General features: G+C 48.8%; 1 protein-coding gene across 1 annotated transcript in view; it reads left to right on the top strand.

Moving 5' to 3' along the window:
- RTF2 (replication termination factor 2) overlaps positions 1 to 21261 on the top strand; it is a 766115-nt gene that overhangs the window by 96408 nt on the left and 648446 nt on the right. The gene's annotated exons all lie outside the window — the stretch shown is intronic.

Here is a 21261-nt window from a genome sequence, read left to right as displayed (position 1 = left end):
CTACGTCCCAATCGATCATCCACATACTGGATGATTGTGCTAAGCACCTGACTTCAATATAATCCTTACTGGGGTCACAGCACTCCATATACCAACATCATGTGGATTAACAGTCCATAATTATGCTGGTACATGTCGCATGTCCTCCTCAAAAAGTAAAAACCACTGGGTCACCACTGCCATCAGGGGGCACTGTACCTCCCTATACTGCACCATGATATCACAGCGGATGGAGATTTCCAAAGTAATCTCCCCATTTTGTTCACTGTCCTCAAATAACTCCTCATCAGTCATTTTCTTTAATTACACTGTCGGGTCTATACATAATATTGTGCGCCACTCTGTTCCAATTAGGACTGCTCTTTTGTCTGATGCTACTAGTCCTTGTAAATCTAATGACAATATTATCCCTGCCACCATCTCGGGTGGCACCATGGGTTGGAAAATAAAATCTGTAGGTCCTTGCCAACGCTTCTTGCAATTTGAGGCACTGCTTTTACTAATACCTTAATACCATAACAACAAATATATCTGGGGCCACAGGAACCCAATGTAATACTGGCTCCCTTGCTATTGCATTGATTATTACCATTGCTTGAGCTACACACATCACTGGAGTCGAACACACTACCCCTTGATCTGTGAACAATACAGTTATATTTATTGTACTGAGCAGATCCCTACCCAACAAGTTCACAGGGGAACTCTCTGAATTTAACAAGGGGGCTTGTACTATCTCCCCTCCCACTTTTATATCCAACTCCTCAGTGTATGGAACTGTAGAAATATCCCTGCATGTAAAGAGTTTTACCTGATAATGGAAAGTTCCCCTCAATGATGCATGATTTGGTTGTACCTGAATCTACCATAAATATAAATTGCCTGTTTCCTATTTCCACCTCCACCAAGGGCTACTCTTCAGGGTGTGCGGTTATCAATAGGATTGGACATGCAAGTGCTTTCTGTGGGCTGTTCTAATCAGAATATGTATTTGTCCCGCGGAATGGAAAAGTGCTGCCCCCCACCATTGCAACTCCTTGGAATGGGGCGCCTGATCCCCCTGCCATTCTGTTAAACTGTGTTCCCTCACCCTGCTGTAGTTACCCAGTTGTTGCCTTTGCCTGTCAGCCCCATAAGGGGACTGATTTTGACCCCCCTCGCCCAAGTTGCTGTTGTCTCCTTCCTTGAGGCCCTTGGAATCCCTGCCCTGGAGGTGATGGCCCATAATTAAATCTCATCCCTGGCCTGTTCCTGCATTCCCTTGCGAAATGCCCCCATTTCCCGCAATACCAGCACTGTGGTGTTCCCAATCCTCCTCCCGAGGCCCTAGCCTCCCAAAGCCTTGCTCCTCGAAATCCTCCTTTTCCCATTGGTGCTCCTTCATACTGCCACTGTGGGTTGGGGTACTGTACCCTCCCACCCCATTGTCCCTGTCCTCCTTCACCCCATAGTGCTGCAGTTGTGGCATTCCCAATTTGTTGACTATCTTCTGTCCTTCGCCCCTGAGCCAGTGCCTTCACTGGTGCTTGAACGACAACCTTATTTAGATTCTTTTCCACTAGTTTTGCCTCGTCAATTTGCTGCTTCTGGGCTTTCTCCATGTCCCGCTGCTTGATTCTCATACAATTGTGGACTATTATACTTTGTATCTGTGCCCACCCTTTGGCTCAATTCCCACAATTTTATCTAGTGCCTTCTGGACCTCTTTTGGTAGTCCCCTCTTCACAATAAAATTGAAAAATGGTACTGTCTCAACTCTGCACATTGGGTCCTCATCACCCATTGTGCACTGCATAAAAGAATGTGAGTCAGGGGTAACTGGGTACATCCTTCGTAGGGCAGCCCATACCCTTGCCCTTAACTCATCAAAGGCTGCTCCATCATGCCCATTATCTGCAAGACTTACCCCAGCCATTGCCTATATGTCCCCAGCCTGGTCCCCAACTATGGTGACCAGTAGACTCTTAAAGTTTCCTAGTGCTAAGGCTACCCCTGCTGTTTCTTTTTCAAATTCATAGATCCATTTACTAGTTCTGGCTATAAGCTGGGGGAGAGCTTTAACCAAATAATGTTTGTCCATTTGAGGACATGGCACATACTGCGTTATCCCTACTTTTGTATTAGAGGCATCTGAAGATCTATTTTGTGTTCTACCCCTTTAGTATTCTTCTGATCTTGAACTACCATGATTAAATCTGGTCTATTTCTTGGTCTGTCCCTCCTCACTGCCTCTTGTGGCAGGGAAGGGTTTCTCGCCACCTCCTCTCCTTCATCTCCTTCTTGCCCTGCCTCTTCATTATTTCTACCACCTTGATCTTCCCCTCCATTTTCCCTTGCTTGTTCTACTTCTTGTCCCAGGACCGTCCATACCCTCTGCCCATCATCTTTTTCAACACAAACATTTCCTATTGCCCCAGGGTTAAACCTAAACAAAAAATCTCCTGACTTCCAATCCCCTGTTTTCTGCAGTGGTACCCTTGTTTCTGGTGATACTTCTTCAGGTTCTTGTAACCTGACCAACCTTTCCCGCAATGCTCTTAACTCATTGTCAATATCTACTTGTGGACCCTCTGGGTACACCAATGCTACGGGCATATTAGAGCTTGTGGATGGGTTATATGGAGGGGCAACATCTCTTTAGTCTCTGCTCCTAGTTGCTAATCCTGTTGACACTCTCTCTACTACTGGAGGCTTATAGACTGGGTTTTTATAACCTACTGCAGTTTTCAGCATTGCGGGGTATATCCCCTTACATTGGATCTCTTTTTCACCTTCCTAATCTTCCATATCCTCAACAATTTACAGAAAACTAGAATCTCTTCTCTTTTTTTGGACTTGTTCCCTTCATAGTTTGCGGCTACAAAGATAGACATTTTTCAAGCATGTTTCTGTTATGGGAGCCCTGCTCTGGCCAGGAGCAAGACACCCCCCCTGCCTTTGTTTCTACTCTCCATTGTTTATTTATTCTGTCACAATACAGAGGCAGAACCCTATGCATGTGTTTTATTGGAGTTTCTTCCTCCATAATGTTGCGCGCGCCCCTAATGCTTCACTTAAACCCTATTGCTATGCTGCACGTGCTTCAAAAATATAGATCAACCCACTTTTCCCCCCACCCCTTTACTTTTTCTCACTTTAATTTCAACCACACACACACCGCGACTCATCCACCTTTCTTCCATTTTTACCACAAAAGCCAGCAAGAGGAATTATACAAAAAAGTAATTGACTAAAATCCACACCCATTCCTTTATACCGAGCCACTTCTTTTGTAATACCACTTATTGCTTTTATCGTCATAAGAATAATAATGTGTGGTACTACCTTCTCAACCTGTTATGGCTGAGGATCCCTTACCTCCCAGTCCTTATACGCTGGGGATCCCTTTCATCTCAGACTTTTATATTCTGAGGTTTCCTTTCCATTATAAAAAGTAGAAAAGCAAAAATATGTGATAATTTCAATACATAGCCCACCTCTTATCCAATCTACTCCTCAACACAGCACCTGAAATCCAATTGAATCCAATCTATCCCATCTATTCCTTATCACCAAAAGTGCTATTTCATACTACATCACCAATACCACATCACCAAATGTCCTATGCCATAACACATCACCAAGTCCCACTCCATCCATTCCATTGACCTCGTACAACATCCTCCACTTCATCATAGTAGCATTCATATCACCATATATTTAGTTCACATCACCATATCATACATACCTGTTCCCATTTTGTTACCACTTGCAAGAGTATCGTCACCTGGGCATGCTTCACTTGAGTTTCCCTCTGTTACGAAGTCCCATGCTGGCCTGTAATTCTATAGCCAAGCCCTGCTCCAGTTAGCAGAAAGGATTTCTTTTAAAATGGCTTCTACTAAAGTCGCTCAGGATACATATTTAATTTTATTTAGGAGTCTGATCACTACAGATGGGTGTGGCTCACCTGCCTTGGGTTTCACAAAGTACGGGGGCAAGAAACTAAGTAACACATCGGGTTGTCACTACTGAAAGTGAACCCCAATTTACAGGAGCACCGCTTAAATATTTTGGGGTACCCCCTGATCACGCTCACACCAGAGTAAATGCACCCCTCTAGGGAATTAAGGCCATGAGTCTATCTTGCAAAAGATAACAAATTTAATCTGTACAGAAGTGAGGATTGGCAAAGAACTCTTCCCCAAAGCGGCATATTCTGTCCCTCAACCGTTCCCAGGTCCTGAAGACTGGTGCTGGTCCTGGGGCTTAAATACTCTTGACTTGGTTACTGGATACCGGCAAAGCTTATCCAAAATGGTCCTTCTTGCCTTTCAAGGGATGCTGCAGTTCTTCCTTCTGGCATGGCTGGGTTCCGTTTGGGACAGACTACTTTAACATAATGCTGCCACTGCAGGAATACATTGTTGCTCTTGTTTAGCATCATTTGCTGCGTTATAAACATTCATACATGGGCACATCTTCCCGCCATTTTCTCAACACTTAACTCAACATAATTATATTTGATCTGGTCCAGTAATTTCTACAAAAATAACTTTTCCCAATAGACTCTGTATGTCGTGCGGAATCTTTTTTAGTCTCCATTGGCTTGTGATGGACAGGAACAGCTGCTGAGTTACCTCGTGCTTTCTGCTATAGCTAGCTGGGTCCCACACAATGCATGTAGTCTATTTTTAGCACATGCTGCATTCACCGGGTGCTTTAAGCAACGCTAACTACCCTTTAACAGTTTTACTAATATATTCAGCTAAATAATTATTTGTGCCTTATATTTAATACTATTTTCATTTAGTGGCTGGCCACGCCTGTATGTGATTATATTCGCATGAAAAAAGCTTTCTCAGTGCTATAGTGCTTAGAGAAGTTGTGCCTCATTGTAAAGCACCTGAGGGGTGCAAGAAGGCGCTAGCCAAAGCGCATGCTCCACCCCAACATTCTCAATCCCACCCTCTTTCCCTCCTGCTCTCAATCCCACCCACTCTCAATGTCCAGCTTTCAATCTCTCGCTTTCAATCGATCCATCTCTCCATCTGCCTCGGTCCTCCCTCTCTTAATCCCTCCCACTCTGAATCTACCTCGCTATTGTGAGGAACTCATGATATCAAAAGTAGAGTCACAAACAAGAGTTGCAAGTTCAAGAGCTTTATTTATTACTTTGCAAAGGGTTGGAGACGTCCAAACTGGCTCTAAATCTAAAGTGGGAGTAAACTCGACCATAAAGTAAAAGTAAAACAGTACTGTCAAAAAAAGGCTCTAAACCTAATGCCTGCCCTAATTCTAATACAAAAAGGTGCAAGAGAAATGTACACAAAATGAAAAGGATACTTTTCTCAAAAAAACGATCAGGATGGCATGGAGTTTGAAGTAATGATGAATCCCTTCCCCACGATTTCACCTTTGGACAATGGAATTCAAAGGCATAGGGACTTGGACAACACAGCTTTTCTCAGTGAGGTACACTCTGGCTTAATGGGGCTAGTCAACAAAATGTTCAGGCTTCTTTCATAATCAAATGTTAGTTTGGACAATAGAAATTGCAAATGTTTCCCACAAATAGACTTCAACGTCTTGAAACAAAAACCTTAATAGTCGCAGTGTTCCCCAAGCTTTGTTGTCCGACGACTTTCGAGACGGCATAGGTTTGGCTTCTGACTATGCCTGACCGCTTCGACAACTGTTAGCTTCACTTTCTCCCAATGCTTTCTGGTACTTGCAGTTGCAAGATTATGGGCTTCTCTCCGTCCGGCTCGAGCCACACTCTTATCTTTCAAATCAGCATCCCTCAGTTGGGCCCAGGCTTTCAATGCGTTTCCCCAGCTCACACAAGCTGCCCTCGATCAGGTGCAAGCTTCAATCCTGGTTATTTTCTATTTCTCACACTCCCTTTTGCCTCTGGACATTGAATAGTCAGGTATGTTGCTACAGAGACTTTCGACTGTGCTGTATCCAACAGCAGGACCACTCTGTGCACATTGTCTCACACTGTTTCTTTTAATCTTTCTTTTCTTGCGGTTGTCGTATTACGCGCAACCCTGTCTTGAAACAGTTACTTTCAAGTGAAAACAACCGGGCCTTTGATCTTCTCTTTTGCTAACTCACCGGCTGTGCTTTAATATTTTTTGCGTGTCCGAGTTCAAATTTCCTTTACTTGTTGCATTATCGAACCTCCCCAATTCAATCATTCACCGTGATGGAAGCAGGTGTCTCATCAAGGTTCCCCAGAAGGATGACTTCAGCTCGGGTTATTGGCTGCTTGTTGCCAAGTGTGGCTCTTTTGCCTGGCTTTCTTGAAACTTCGCCACAGTTCGTTAAGTCATCTGGCTTTCTGACCTCCAATCTCGCATTTGTAGCAGCCCCTGAAGTCTGGTCCCTTCTCGCTCCCAGCCTCACTCAGAGTGTACCTGTGTGCTCTGCCTTTTATCCCAGGTGGGGAAGTTAACTGGTTTCAGGTGGGGATGGATGTAAGGGGAGGCCTGACCTTGCCTGCCCTCATTACCGGGACAGAGCCATTGAAAAGAGTCAGAGGTACTCTTCATGACTCTGTTCCTGATCTTGCTCGGCCCAGTAGTACTGATAAGAGTCGGAAGGGTGAGGATCATGGGAGTTGTAGTATCCTACAAAGTAGGTTGGGATTGGGGTACGGATTATGTAAAATAAAAAGGGAGGAACAAAAACGGTGGGGTTGGTATTTTCTCCTGTAGTAAGAAGAAGCTGATTTTTGAAAGGTGCTTTATAAAGAAGAGGTATTCTTCACAGGTGTTATGTGGGGTAGAATTTTATTTTCCGTCCTGGTTGGTATCCCAGGTTTGTTTTCCAACTAGGGATAAGGTTGTGGGGAGTTGGTATAACAGTAACCTACAAAGGCTGAGGGGATGTTGGGTAAGGAAGTTGAAGCAAGGGAGGGGGATACCATGTATCACCTTGAGGTGTTCCCCAAGGTCCCCAGAGATCCTTTACCCAGGTGATCCTCCCTCACTTGTCCGCCCCAAGGGTTTGAATCCAAAAGCGATGGTCCGCCCCTGGCAACCTGAGTGTGGAATCCCAGGGTTCCAGCTGTGAGAACACCTTCAGGTTTCTCACACTACACATACCCCTCCCTCAATTCCTCCCTCTTTCCCTCTATACACCCCTTCCTCAATCACCCCTAGCTCCCTCCTGCTCTCAATCTCTCCTGCTGTCCTCTTGACACTCCTTTGCTCCTTACCGCTCCTGCTCTCGATTTCCTGTCCAGTCTCTGAAGCTTAAATCCTCCCTCTGTCCCTTCAGTCCTCAATCTCTCCCTCTATCCCCCCTCTTCAACTTTCAATCTCAATCTCTTAGTCCCTCTCTGTCACTCCCCCGGTCCTTCACACAATTTTCTGCTCTCAATTTCCCATTCTCAATCTCTCGCTCCCCCTCCCCCACTCTGTTCCTTTTGTTCCTCCTGCTCTCTCCCTCTCAATCGCTCATTCTTTACACCATCACATTCCCTGTTGCTCACAAGCTAGCATTCTCTTTGACAGCTATCTGAAACTTCAACACTTAATTCTCCAGCATGGGGTCTGGCATGGATTCACATGCTCATGAATATTCCGCGTCGTCAGGTTGGGAATCCTCGGTAAAGAAAAATCAGTATCAGTTTCGTTTCTGATCTGTCTTTCGTAGTAGTAACCAATCACTGATCTCTGCGTCATACTGACCACAGCCAATGACTGCCATCTCCCTAAGCTCCGCCTCTGGCAGCCATCTTCAGATTTTTACCGCACGTTCAAGTGTTGGGATCCTCGTGCTATTGCTCTCGAGCTTTAGTGCTTTTTTCGCGTTTTTTCCTAGGAAAATGTTCTCTTTTTCGGTCAAAAGAGCCTCAAGCTCCACCGTTTCTTTATCCGATCAACGGGGACCCGTGTCGGATTCTTCTACGCCCCTCAAGGGTGAAGACTTCGTCGAGCCACGCCTTTGGAGGACTCCAGAAGTTTCTCAGGCCCATCTCGATCATGGCCCAGGAGAAGGGAAGCTCGACGCCCGGAAAGCTGTTCAGGGTCTGCCCTGGATGCCAGCTTCAGAATGTCTTTAAGGACGACGAACACTCCCTTTGCCTCTACTGCCTGCATGAGGACAAGACGCACGTGGAGAAGGACTGTGCGTTTTGCGGCAATATGTCGGAGCGGACCATGAAGGACCGTCAACTGGCTGGAAGGGAAGAGCCCGTCAGGCAAGAAGAAGAAGTCCGAGCAGTCTTCTAAGACCTTTGAGGGTGCCCCGGTGACGGGGGTCCAACAGAAGGCCAAGCACTGCGAGTCCACTGGCCCGGGAACGCCGAACGGTCGGGCTCTACGGGCGCCAGGCAGGGCTCATCCTCCCCGGCGCCATCAACCACGAGCCAACGCTCTGGCTCGGGTAAGAGGAAGGCTGAGCACCTGGAGAAGCTCCTGGAGAGACCCCGGTCGAGCTCGAAGGCCCCATCGGAGGGGGAGCGAGGCGGTGACCCTCCCCCCAAGGAGAAGGCGGTGAGCGCACCTAAGGTGGTGAAAGCCTTAATCCATCCGGCCAAGGCCTCCATCGAGACAGTCGCGGCAGCCCTGGCTCAGCCTGTGGAGGCTACACCAGTGGTGGCGACCTCGGGCCCAGGGTCTCCCTGCCACCGCAGAGGGAGTCCTCTTTCATGACCATCGACAGGACCTCCGTGAAACCTCCGACAGACAAGAAAAAGGGGGGGCAGGAGGTCGTCGTGGATTCGGCCTCAACCTCTGAGGAGGAGCTGATCGAAGTCTTAAGCCACGGCGTTGGCGTGGAAGAAGACCAGCCCGTCGGGAGGGACCCCGACGTAGGAGACGACGAGAACGTTGAGGGTGCCGACGGGGCTCCTGACTGCCCGTCGGACTCCCCTCAACCAGTGCCACAAGACAACTCGGTGGCCATTTTGTTGGCTATACAGTCCTTATGCTCGGAGATAAGGACGAGATTGCTGTTACCACCAACTGAGGAACCTCTCCCGACGGGGGACCCGGAGCCAGGCCCTTCTGGGAGCCCTCCTCCTAAGAGAAGAAGGATTCATCCTCCACCTTCTTTTCAACCATCGCGCCCTGCTCAGCCCTCCTCCCCGTCCACGACCCGTGGGGATGATACGGGGACTGACACGGCCGCGACGGGCACAGACGACGAGGTTTACGACGAGGATCTCCCGTCGTCACCTCCTCCCCGGGCTTCCCCGCCCGATGAGATTGGATCGTTTCATGCCATGATCGCCAGGGCATCCGAGCTTTTCCAGCTCTGCCCGGAAGAGAAGAAGGAAGGTTTCCTTTATCAACGGCGCGAGACCAAGAGGAAGACGGTCCTCGCTGTACCTCTACTGGACGATATCTGGGATGAGGGTCTCGCCCTCCTCAAGAACCCATCCACAACGCCTGCGAGAAGGGATCGGTACGAGAAGAAGTACCGGGTCCCAGACGTGGCCCCCTTGTGCCTTCGGGCACAGCCGACCCCGGACTCGGTCGTCTCCGCGGCAGCCAGGAAGAAAGCGGGGGGCCCTCGGCCTCTACATCAACCTCCCCGCCGGACGGCGAGGGAAAGAAGTTGGACACGATGGGACGCAGAGTCATCTCATCGGCAGCGACGACGATTAAGGCTGCTAACGCCTTGGCTATCGTAGCCCGCTACGACAGGGAGTTGTGGTACAAAATCGCCCCCCTGCTGGATTTCCTACCAGACGACAAGAGGGTGGAGGCCCTAGAGATCTTGCAGGAAGGAGAAGTGGCGTCGGACCACGCCATTACGATAGCGACGGACATCGCTGACACTGGATTTCGCCAGTTGGGCAACGGCATGTGCCTTAGACAGCGTGGATGGCTCAAGGCAACTGACTTCCGTCAGGTCGTGCAGACCAGAGTCTTGGACATGCCGTTCGACGGGAGCAACCTGTTTGGGAAAACAGTGGACGATTCCCTACAAGCCATCAAGACGGACACGGAGACTGCCCGGGCTCTTGGTGTCCTCCAGCAACGACGGCCGCCCTTTCGGAGCGGCGGAGGCAAGCAGGGTGCCTCCAAAGGTTCCGGCGGCGGATTTTCCACCTATCGTCAAGCAGCCCGTTCGTCGTCACAGGAAGCCTACAGGGGACGAGGCAAGTCGGGCGGACCCCGCCGTCGTCGCCAAGGAGGACAAGGCGGCAAAGCCTCGTCGAAGCAGGACTGAACCGGCCGTGGGGTCGGGCCCCTACCGAAGCACCCCGGTGGGAGGCCGGCTGGCGAGCTTCGTCAGCGTGTGGGAGTCCATCTCCACCGACAGTTGGGTGCTGGACGCCCTGGCCCAGGGTCACGCACTCAAGTTTCTAAAGAAGTGCCCGCGCGTCCCCCCCGTGGCCAGGAAGGAACATCACATCCCTCAACTTCTCTTGGAGGTAAAGGCGATGCTCAAGAAAGGCGCCATCGACCTCGTCCCAAAGAGGCTTCGGGGCTCCGGAGTTTACTCAAGATACTTCCTCGTGAAGAACAAGACGGGAGGATGGCGTCCCATCCTGGACCTACGACGACTGAACAAATTCATCAAGGCACAGAAGTTCCGGATGGTCACCCTCCAGCACGTCCTGGGTCAACTGGAGGAGGGCGATTTCCTGTCGTTGTTGGATTTGGAGGATGCCTACTTCCATATCCCCATCCTAAAGGGACACCGAAAGTTTCTCAGATTCGTGGTCCAAGCCGTCACTACCAGTTCAGAGCCCTTCCCTTCGGACTGAGGTCGGCACCCAGGGTGTTACCAAGTACCTCACACCGGTGGCGGCGCAGCTGCCCCTGTAGGGGATCCACGTCTACCCCTACCTGGACGACTGGCTCATCCGAGCAAAGACAAAGGAGCTCGCCGCGGAGCACACGGCGAGGACTGTCCAACTACTCACGGACCTGGGATTCTCCATAAACTACGCCAAGTCCCACCTGGTGCCCGCTCAAGACGCACTGTTTCTGGGAGCAAAGCTCGACACAGTGGCGCTTCTGGCCTCTCCGTCGGAGGAAAGGACGAGGGCCATCTTGGGCAAGGTGCAGCGGATGCTGGTTGCGGACGCGGCCAGGGTGAGGTCCATCAAGTCCCTCCTCGGAATGATGTCTTCTTGCATTTATCTCATCCGCCTGTGCAGGCTTCGGATGCGCCCGTTACAGGAGTTCCTTGACGCTCGCTGGATCCAGACGATGGGCAGCTTCGAGGACAGGATCACACTCGACGAGAGCTTCCGACGAACGATCCGGTGGTGGGGCACCCGCGCGCATCTGATGGCGGGCATGGACTTCCAGACCCCGGACCACCAGAAGACAGTGACCACGGATGCCTCCCTGGAAGGGTGGGGAGCGCACACCGAAAATCTGCACGCGAGGGGCCTTTGGCTGCCGACGGAGAAGTCCCTCCATATCAACGTCCTGGAACTCCGTGCAGTGTTTTGGGCCCTCAGGTCCTTTCTTCCGTCCCTCAAGGGCAAGGTGGTGAGGATCTTCACCGACAACACCACCACCATGTTCTACATCAGGAAGCAGGGCGGTACCAGATCCCCAGCCCTGTCCAAGGAGGCTCAGGATCTGTGGCATTTGGCCGTCGCCCAAGGGATGTTTCTGGTGCTGTTTCATCTGGCAGGGATAAAAAAACACCATCGCCGACTCGCTCAGCAGGGAGCTGCGCTCGTACCACGAGTGGGAACTGCGACAGGATCTAGTGGACCGCCTCTTCCGACGGTGGGGCACTCCCCAGATCGATCTGTTCGCGACGGCGACAAACTCCAAGTGCCGGAGGTTCCCCAGCAGGTTTCCCCAGCCGAGGAGCATGGGCGATGCTTTCTCGTTCCCCTGGGAGGGCCTGTTCCTATATGCGTTCCCTCCATTGCTGCTGCTGATCCAGATCGTCAACCAGCTCAAGAGGTCACGGTGCAGGATGATCCTCGTCGCACCTGCGTGGCCGAGGCAGATGTGGTTCCCGGACCTTCTGGACTTGTCAGCGTCCCCGCCAATCAAGCTGCCAGTGGACGCGGATCTTCTCTCCAGGGAAGGAGGAGCCATCCTCCACCACGACCCGAAGTCGCTGAACTTGCAGGTCTGGCTCCTTCAGCGTTAGAGTTTGGAGGTTACGACATACCGGCCGGCTGCAGAGAGGTTCTTGCAAAGGCCAGGGCGTCCTCAACTCTTAAATGATACGGACACAAATTGAAGAGGTTCTCTGTCTGGTGCCACGCACAGAAGATTAACCCTCTACGGATTACGGCTCCTCAAGTACTGCCGTACCTGCTGACGCTGGCCAAGGCTGGGCTGGCGCACGCTTCCATCAAGATTGATCTTGCTGCGATCTCCCGATACACCAGAACCACGGGACGGACGTCTTTGTGGTCTCATCGTCTGGTGAAAGAATTCATGAACGGACTGTTCAGATCGTTCCCGCCGGTGAAGGCCCCGGCCCCGGCGTTGGAGCTCAACGTGGTGCTGACCAAGCTCATGGGACCTCCGTTCGAGCCTCTGCACTCAGCTCCGTTGAAGTTCTTGTCGTGGAAAACGGCGTTTCTTGTGGCCATCACCTCCGCACGACGGGTGGGAGAGATCCAGGCCCTTTCCTGCAAGCCCCCGTACTTGACTTTTCACGACACGAGGGTAGTGCTCAGGACGCACCCCTCCTTCATGCCCAAGGTGCGTCGGACTTCCACCTCAACGAACCCTTGGTGCTACCTGTTTTCTTCCCTTCGCCTTCGTCGCCGGCTGAAAGGACTTTGCACTCGCTGGATGTGGCTAGAGCGCTGAAGTTCTATGTGGACCGCACGAAGAGTTTTCGGAAGACGTCAGAACTTTTTGTGAACTTTGGTCAATCAGGGGAAGACTCTCTCGAAGGCTTCCATTTCCAGATGGCTCTCCGGCTGTATCATATACTGTCATCGGTTGGCAAACCGACCGCTGCCTGGCCGTCCGAGAGCCCATTCCACCAGAGCGATCGCAGCTACCACGGCGTTCCTATCTGGTGTGCCCTTGCTGGACATCTTCCGGGCTGCTACGTGGAGGTCGACGCACACCTTCACAAAATTCTGCTGCGTCGATCGGGATTCCAGGGAGGAGTCCAGGGCCGGCCAAGCAGTGCTGCGCAACTTGTTCGCCTAAGGTGAGCCTGGTGAGGAGGTAAGAATGCTTAATGTTGAGTTTTGGATGTAATGCTTAATGTTGAGCCTTTGCCTCCTCCCGTGGTTGTGCATGTGTGTACTGCTATGTATTCTTTATTCATGAGCATGTGAATCCATGCCAGACCCCATGCTGGAGAAGGAACAAGTTACTTACCTGTAACTGTTGTTCTCCAGCATGGGTCTGGCATGGATTCACATGCGAACCCTCCCGCCTACCCCTCTGCGGCTCTTCACTTGGTCATACTGCCACTTCACGTGCTACCAAATCTGAAGATGGCTGCCAGAGGCGGGGCTTAGGGAGATGGCAGCCATTGGCTGTGGTCAGTATGACGCAGAGATCAGTGATTGGTTACTACTACGAAAGACAGATCAGAAACGAAACTGATACTGATTTTTCTTTACCGAGGATTCCCAGCCTGACGACGGGGAATATTCATGAGCATGTGAATCCATGCCAGACCCATGCTGGAGAACAACAGTTACAGGTAAGTAACTTGTTCCTTACTCTACAGGTATAACTACCACCTTTAACCTCCTTAACATCTGAATGATCCACCCATTCTCACCTTTCAGGTCTTCCATTCTCACCTTTCAGGCCTCTTAAACTATCTTCAGGACATAGAGAATGTGAAGGAGGGAGAGGGAGATTGAGTGCAATGAGAATTGAGGGAAGGATCGTGGGAGAGTGAAAGATTGAGATATTAAGAGCCGGAGGGTTTAAGGGTGGAAGTGACCGGGGGGGATTGAGAGTGATCGCACAGGATCGAGAGAGGGAGACTAAGGGGTGGGGGCCAGGGGAGAGAAGGAGGGCTCAGAGGGGGAGAAACAGAAATGGAGATGGAGATGGAGATGGAGACTGAGACTGAGATAGAGATAGAGGGAGAGTGCTGGAGGGAAAGGCGGATTGAGGATGGGGCTGAGAGCAGAAGGGTCAGAGGGAAAAATGATTGAGGGAGAGACTGAGAGCCAGAAGGTGGAGGAGTTGAGAGAAGGACTGAGAGCGGGTTGTGCAGAGGGATTGAAGGAGGGTCTGATGTCTGGAGGGCCAAAGGAAAGGGTAGATTTGTTTTGTTTGTTTTATTTGCTTATATAGCGCGCCAAACCCAAGGGTAGCTGGGCGCATTTCTTGGGTACATGGTTACAGAATACAACGTGCAAAACATTTAATATACACAGGGCAGCATTGCATAAATTTAAAGTAGATTACAAGAGCTAACATAACATACAATTTACAGTATAATATAGAAAATCTACAGATGCACCAGTATCTTAGTGTTTGATCAGAATTAGTTAAGTCTGCGGTCGTACAGCTAATGTCCTGTTAGTGGGTAGCAGGAGAGGTGGTTAGAGGTATAAGAGGGCAACGTGATCAGTTTGAGAGGGAGAAGAGCCAGGTTTTGATTTTGTTACGAAACGAGAGGAATACTGGGTCAGTTCTAAATTCAGAGGGTAGTTTATTCCAGGTTGTGGCTGCAAGCACTGGGAAACTGGAGCCCCCGGCTTTGGTAAGTTTGAATTTAGGGATGTTTAGGCAGTGAGAGTGCTTGGCTCTAGTGGGTCTGGAGGATTATTTTCTAGAGAACTTGTTCATGAGGTACTTGGGAGCAGCGTTGAAGCACTTGTGTGTGATCATCAGCGTTCTGAAGATTATCCTGTCTTGCATAGGAAGCCAACTGGCATTACGACGGGTTTGAGAAATGTGATTGGAGCAAGGAATCTTGAGGCCTGCTCGCAGAGCATTGTTTTGCATTACTTGTAGCTTATGCATGTTTCTCTGGCTGGTACCTAGGTAGAGGGTATTGCAATAGTCCACCTTAGACATTATGAGGGCTCTTGCTAGAGTGAGACAGCTGTCTGCGTTTATAAAGGGTCTACAGGCATTTTTTAGTTTAGTGGTGTAGGCTGTGGAGGATGAGGTGGCATTGATTTGTTTTTGGAGAGTTAGTGCTGAGTCTAGGTAGAAGCCTAGTGTCTTTGCTTCTTTGTCAACATTGATGTGGTTGCCATCAATGGTGAATGAGGAGTATTTTGGGCCTAACTTATTGAGTTTTAATTTGGAGCCAATGAGGAGAATCTCGGTTTTGTCATTGTTGAGACAAAAGCCATGGTTGGCCATCCAGACTTGTATTTTACCGTATGTCATTTAGGAGTAGGGAGTCAGCTTGGTAGTTGCCTGAAAGCGTGATCAATATTTGCGTATCATCCGCATAGTTAGTATATGAGATGCTTTGATAGTCTAGTTAGTCGAACAGAATCTTCGTAAAGATGTTGTAGAGGGTAAGGGAAATGCAAGAGCCTTGTGGGACTCCGCATGTGATAGGGGAGGGGTCGGCTGAGGCAGAGGAGGGAAAGACCCGCATGGATCTGTCTGCAAGGAAGGTGTTGACCCAAGCAGCGGCCTTACTGGAGAATGATGCGACTGTGGTGAGGTGATTGGTGAGGATGCTGTGGTCGACTAGATCAAACACAGCCGATAGGTCAAGTAAAAAGAAGAGCAGGCTTTCCGGAATCTCTTGCTTCGTCCATTTGGATTTTCAGATCCAGGAGGGCTGTTTCTGTCCCGTGTCCTGGTCTGAAACCCGATTGTTTTAGGCCCAAGAGATTGTTGGACTCAAGATGTTTCTGCATTTGTATATAAACTGCCTTGTCTAAGATTTTTAGTAGGAAAGGCACAGTGGTTATAGGCCTGTAATTCGTAGGTATGTTTGGATCCAGGTTGGGTTTTTTGATAAGTGGCATAACCCAGGCATCTTTTAGGTTTTTGGGTACTGAACATGAGGCAAAGGAGGCATTTATGAAAGAGATGAGAGGCAAATTCTTTGGCACCTTCTTTTATGATAATCTCCTTGGCATCTGGATGGTTTGAAGCTTTTGATTATGGCTTTGACATCTGCTGGAGTGACCGGGGAGAATTCAAAGGCTGTGTTTTGGGTGGTATGCAAGGTTGATTGGTTGTTTAGATTGGTCTGTTTTAAGGTGTGACTGTAAGGTTTGGCAGTGGCTGATAAGCTATGTCTTTTGGCTTCGGTTTTGGTTTGAAGTAGGGCGATTTTGTTAAGTAAGGCTTTTTAGATGTTGGAACATTTCTTGCAGGCGTCCAGGGGTGAGATGGCCAATTCCGTTTCTTTCAGGGTGGAAAAGAGCTCCTTGCTGTTGGATTTGGCATTTGAGATACTATTATTATAGTTGTCCTTTTTTGTCTCCATGATGGCTAATTTGTAGATAGAGGAAGCTTTTGCGAATTTATCTTTGTTTTGGATGGAGGTTTTTTCCTTCCAGGAGGACTATGCTTCTCTTTTAGCTTTGCGTAGAGTTTTTAGCTCAGTAGTAAACCATTTATTAAGATGAGCTATTGGTTTTGCTTTCCTAAGTTTAAACGGGGCTAAGTGATCAAGAGCGTTTAATAGGTTCTGATTATATAGCTCCACCATAGAGGAGGGGTCCGTGTCTGGAGGCAGGTGTTGTTGGATGATCGGTTGAATTAGTGGCAATAGTTGCTCTAGTGAGATTAAGCGATTATTCCTTGTTAGTGCTGATGGGGCCTGAAGTCTTTAGGTGTGCGCTGTTTGCCATCGGAGATTTCAAAGATGATGACATTATGGTCACCACAAGCGCATGGGGAGTTGATGAGAAGATTGGTATTGCAGTTAAGTTCTGCGACCCAGTCCAATCTTCTACCTTTTGTTGTGCGTCAGGTCTGTTATTTTTAGGGAGAATCCTAGTTCAGAGATGATATTTTGGATGGCTAGTGTGTTGCTATCCAGGCTTTCGTATAGGCCGAGGTTCAGGTCACCTAAGAGGAGGATTTGTGAGTTAGGTTTAGTGTTTTGGGTGAGGAGGTTGGATAGGTCGTCCTCAAAGGAGGAGAGGGGGCCAGGTGGTATATAGATGAGGAGTGTTCGGTCTGGGGAGAGTCAAAGTTTCATTGAGAGGAGTTCTCCCGAGGGGAGGGAGGTAGTGTCACATTCTCTAAGAGCTAGAGAGTTCCTTTCAATGAGGGCCACACCGCCTCCTCGCTTAGTAGTTCGTTCTGATGTAAAGATGTTGTTGTCGTCCGGGACTGACAGCATGAGGGCAGGACCTGCAGCTTGTTGGAGCCAAGTTTCTGTAATTGCCAGGAAGTCTAGTTTATTTGTGGTGATAAGGTCTGAAATGCCTAGGGCGTGGGCAATAAGGGATCTTGCATTGATAAGGGCACCCTTGATCGTGGCAGCTTCAGGCTGTGGGAGCATGTTGCTTGGCGGTGGGATGTGGGATGAGTTAGGATTTGCTGCTCTTTGGCAGTGATGTCTTTGAATAGGGTGTTTTTGTGTTGGGCATGAGGATAAGTTTTAGTGCAAGAGCTTAGTCTAGTGTTTCTGCTGGTGGTAGGGTAGGGAATGCTGAGTATGTGAGGTGTAGTGAGCATGGTAGAGGACGTGAAAGGTAGGCTACTCAGTGATTGCAACCAACTTTTTAAGTTGGGGAGAGTAGGAGTTAAAAGTGGTGTGTGTAGGTAGTTACATATTAGTGTGAAAGTGAGTGGCAAAATGACCAGTTGGCAGATAATGAGAGTGGGATGTCCCCTCGTTGCCATGAGAAGCGAGGATACTGGAATCAGATATCTTCTAGGATTGCAGGTGCTGGCCCCGAGTAGTCGGAACCCTGGAGAACTCAGTGTAACAGGCGGTGGCTAGGTATGGTCCCTGGTGAAGGGGTAAATTGGTAGTAGGTGTATCGGTGGTCAGCAAGGCTATGCAGGCTGGCTAGAGCTATTGCTTACAAGCTAGATGCAATCATTACGCAAGGGCATAGATGTATCAGCAGAAGAGCGGAAGCCAAGCAGCATCGCAACACAAGCGAGGGATCAGTAATGCACGTGGTCCTGGGAACAGTAATATATAACAATAGGTGTCAAAAGGAAGCATCAGCAACACAGAATAGTATCGGACAATAATGAGCGCTAGGAGAGAGTGTCGGCAAGGTAGTTTAGCAGTAGGTGCTGAGGGGGTCAATTGGAACACGTGGGTTTAGGTACAGCAGTTTACAGAGCTGCAGCAGAATGAGTAGTAGTAGGTGCAACAGAGAAAGAGCAAATAGCTAGGCAGTCTAGTTACCTTCAATGCCTATGATAAAGTATGTCAAATATGTGGCAAATATGATTGATGATATAATATGCGGTTATGACAGTAGTCGGCAGTATCGGGATACACAAGATGCGGGTAATATGCATAGGGTAGGTACAGCGGTGAACATCAAAGAAGCGTGCAGACTGTGAATGGAAGCGGCAGAGACATCAATAACCAGCGTGCCAAATCACAAAAATTACATGCTGAGCTTGCAGAATTTTTTGACTTGGACTGAGAACATGGGGGATGGTACTGTTGTACAGGCTGTTGGCCGAGGGAGAGACGTAAACGCACTCGCAAAGTGCGGCGATGGCATAGAGTAGAACTGTAGTATCGGGCAAAGTAATAACGTGTGCATAGGTAACGTGTGGGTAGTCTATGGCAAGTTCAATAGACAGTCATAGTTGGGCTTCTAGCGAAAATGAGTATCAAAGTAATCAATGGCAATGAGCACGATGCTACAGACGGATAATATTTGTTGAGGGATGAGAGTCGTTTTTGGGACGTTGAAGATAACGAGTGCTTCTTACCTCAGGACCGGAGTTTACAGATTTTCGGCATAGTGGGTGAGTCCACGGCCCTAAGGCAATGACGGGCACAGACAGGCTATGTGCCTTAAGAGGGTGCCTTGATTTGGGAGCCGGCTCATGCCTTCTGGCAGAACCACGCAGAAGAAATGCTGCGGCGAGCCAATCAATTTTGCTGCAAGTTGCTAGGCGACCGTACACCAACAGGCGGCAGCCATCTTAGCGACACCACGCAGTCTGAGACATCAAATATCGTAGAAATTAGGTTAAATACGGTGTATCTGCAGTTGGCTTGCAGGCATACCAGGCGAACGCTCCCTCAGTGAAGCAGGACTCCTGTCCTTGCAAGGGGCAGCCTGGATGGCCCTTCTGCGACCGGCGCTGCGATAGTGGCAATCACGTCGGATCAGCTGTGATGCGGCAGGGGATGGTTCCTGCCCATCCGACGAAGAGCTAAACTGACGGAAAAAGGGAGACGGGCCAGCAGGAAGTGCATTGGAGGGAGGGAGGGTCAGTGGGAAGAGGAATTGAGAGAGACAGAGAGTATGGATTAAGACCAGGATTTAGAAGGTGCGACAGAGGGACAGGATGAAAGGGAGAGGTTAATGGGTCAGAATTTGTACTTGCGTCATCAAGAAGTGGGTGCAGATGGAGGGGGGTGGCATATAAGGTGAAGGTCACCAATGAAAATAAAATCCGCAACCCAGAACGAAAGGGTTTCAGAAATGGAAAACGAATATTAAATAGGATCGGGGTTGGAAGCCCATGACGGAAATGTTCGAGTGAGAAAAGAATGAAGATAATATTTGCCGAAATAATCTTTGGTCTTTTATCCCCTGAATATTTCCGACTTGCCCCCCACCCCCACCCACACCCAGCCCTATATTTACCTTGCGCTGGCACACTTTGCTGTGTCCCTGCAACGCCTGTTTGCTTTCACTTCTGTGATCGTGAACCAGCGCTGCAGGGACCAGTCTTTTTTGTTGTTTTTTTTGTTGCTTTTTGGTATAGACTGCGGTGGACGGACACCCACGCAACCCCCGCTCACAATATAGTGAACAAGGGTGCAGGGGACAGACACTCCTGCAGCCCTTAGCACCGAATGGGGGATTTGGTCGAACTTTTCAGCCGTTCGGAATTTTCGAACTGCCGAAATTCGGCCAAATCTCCCATTCAGGCGTTTTTTGGCTGGCTTTTTGGGTGATTCCTTTAAATGCATGGGTCTACTTTACACGTTAAATGTTGAAACCTAGAAGGGATTTGCAATGAGCCAATACAACCTGTATGGACTAATGTAGCTGCAAGATAGGGAGATAAATATTAATTGAACACCTCAACATGAGTGTCATTTGGGCGTCATGTGCAAACGGAATTTTATTTTCGGACAAAGATTTTTTAACATCATCAAACTTCTTCACCTTTTTAATGCATGACATATTTAAGTGTAATTGGAGCACAACCGCGTGCCTAACAGCATGGTATTTCCTTCACTAGTGTGCAAAAGCACTCATGTTTGATCATGCTCTGTGGAAGGAGCTGAAATTAAGAAAAGAGTTTATTTAATATGATGGTGTGTGTTCTTTGTAATGTGAGCAGGTATTGACTGCTTGAAATCCTAAAGAAAACCAAGCAAACAATAATACTTGAGCGGTCATTCCGTCGCTAGTCAATATTTTGAGACCATTGCACAGGATGGTACTTGCTTGCTTCTTTATAGGTAATTTATTTCTGCCAATATGTAATCAATGTTATCATATTTTCGAAAGGGCTACCCTTTCCCCCTAATCCTATCGTTCAAGAGTATGTGTTTACGGTTATTTCCAGTGCCTGCAGTGTTAGACCACTGCAGGTGGTTTTGGTCTCTTTAAAGTGTGAATTTCAATAGTTGATCCATGTAATCATTGTTATAAGTATTTTTAAACATACAAAATCGCAATAGTGGTAAGATTTGCCTTTTTCTTTTATCCATTTGTATTAGAATAGTTGAATGCGTACATATTTAGATCTGTGAGCTGCCACGCCATGTCCAGGCTTTTAGCTTTATTGCAGAGAAAATGGGTGGTTGAAATCGTATGATACATAATATTGTTAAAGAGAATGTAATAGAGTTTCAATAAAACCCAGGCATGCACTTCTATGTAACAACCGTTAACGTCTGTTCTGGTGCGACTGAGAGGCTGCAAAATCTAGACGCCATGGTTTGGGAACGAATGGAGAGGAGGGTTGTCACACAACAGAGTGGAAGTTTAGTTTCGAGGACGTTTTGGGTGTCTCTTTAGAGGGTGCATTACAACATGCTGGGCATAACACCCTCACAGGCTGCACATTATATTACACTTGTGTTCAATCTCAAACCAGGGACTAATTCGGGGTGCCGCCTTTTATCATTCCAGCTTGCATGCAGAGGTGCGTGTTCTAAACCTACCCATTTTCAAAAGTACATGTCCCAACACAGTGGCTGCATTACAGGCCCATTTTGGACACAATGCAATTTCGCCTACTTGCATTCGCT

This window comes from Ambystoma mexicanum, chromosome 3p (genome assembly GCF_040938575.1).
Source record: "Ambystoma mexicanum isolate Mex_15411 chromosome 3p, UKY_AmexF1_1, whole genome shotgun sequence".
Classification (NCBI taxonomy): Eukaryota; Metazoa; Chordata; class Amphibia; order Caudata; family Ambystomatidae; genus Ambystoma; species Ambystoma mexicanum.
Note: the sequence above shows the minus strand (reverse complement) of the source record. Positions and strands in the feature narration are given on the sequence as shown.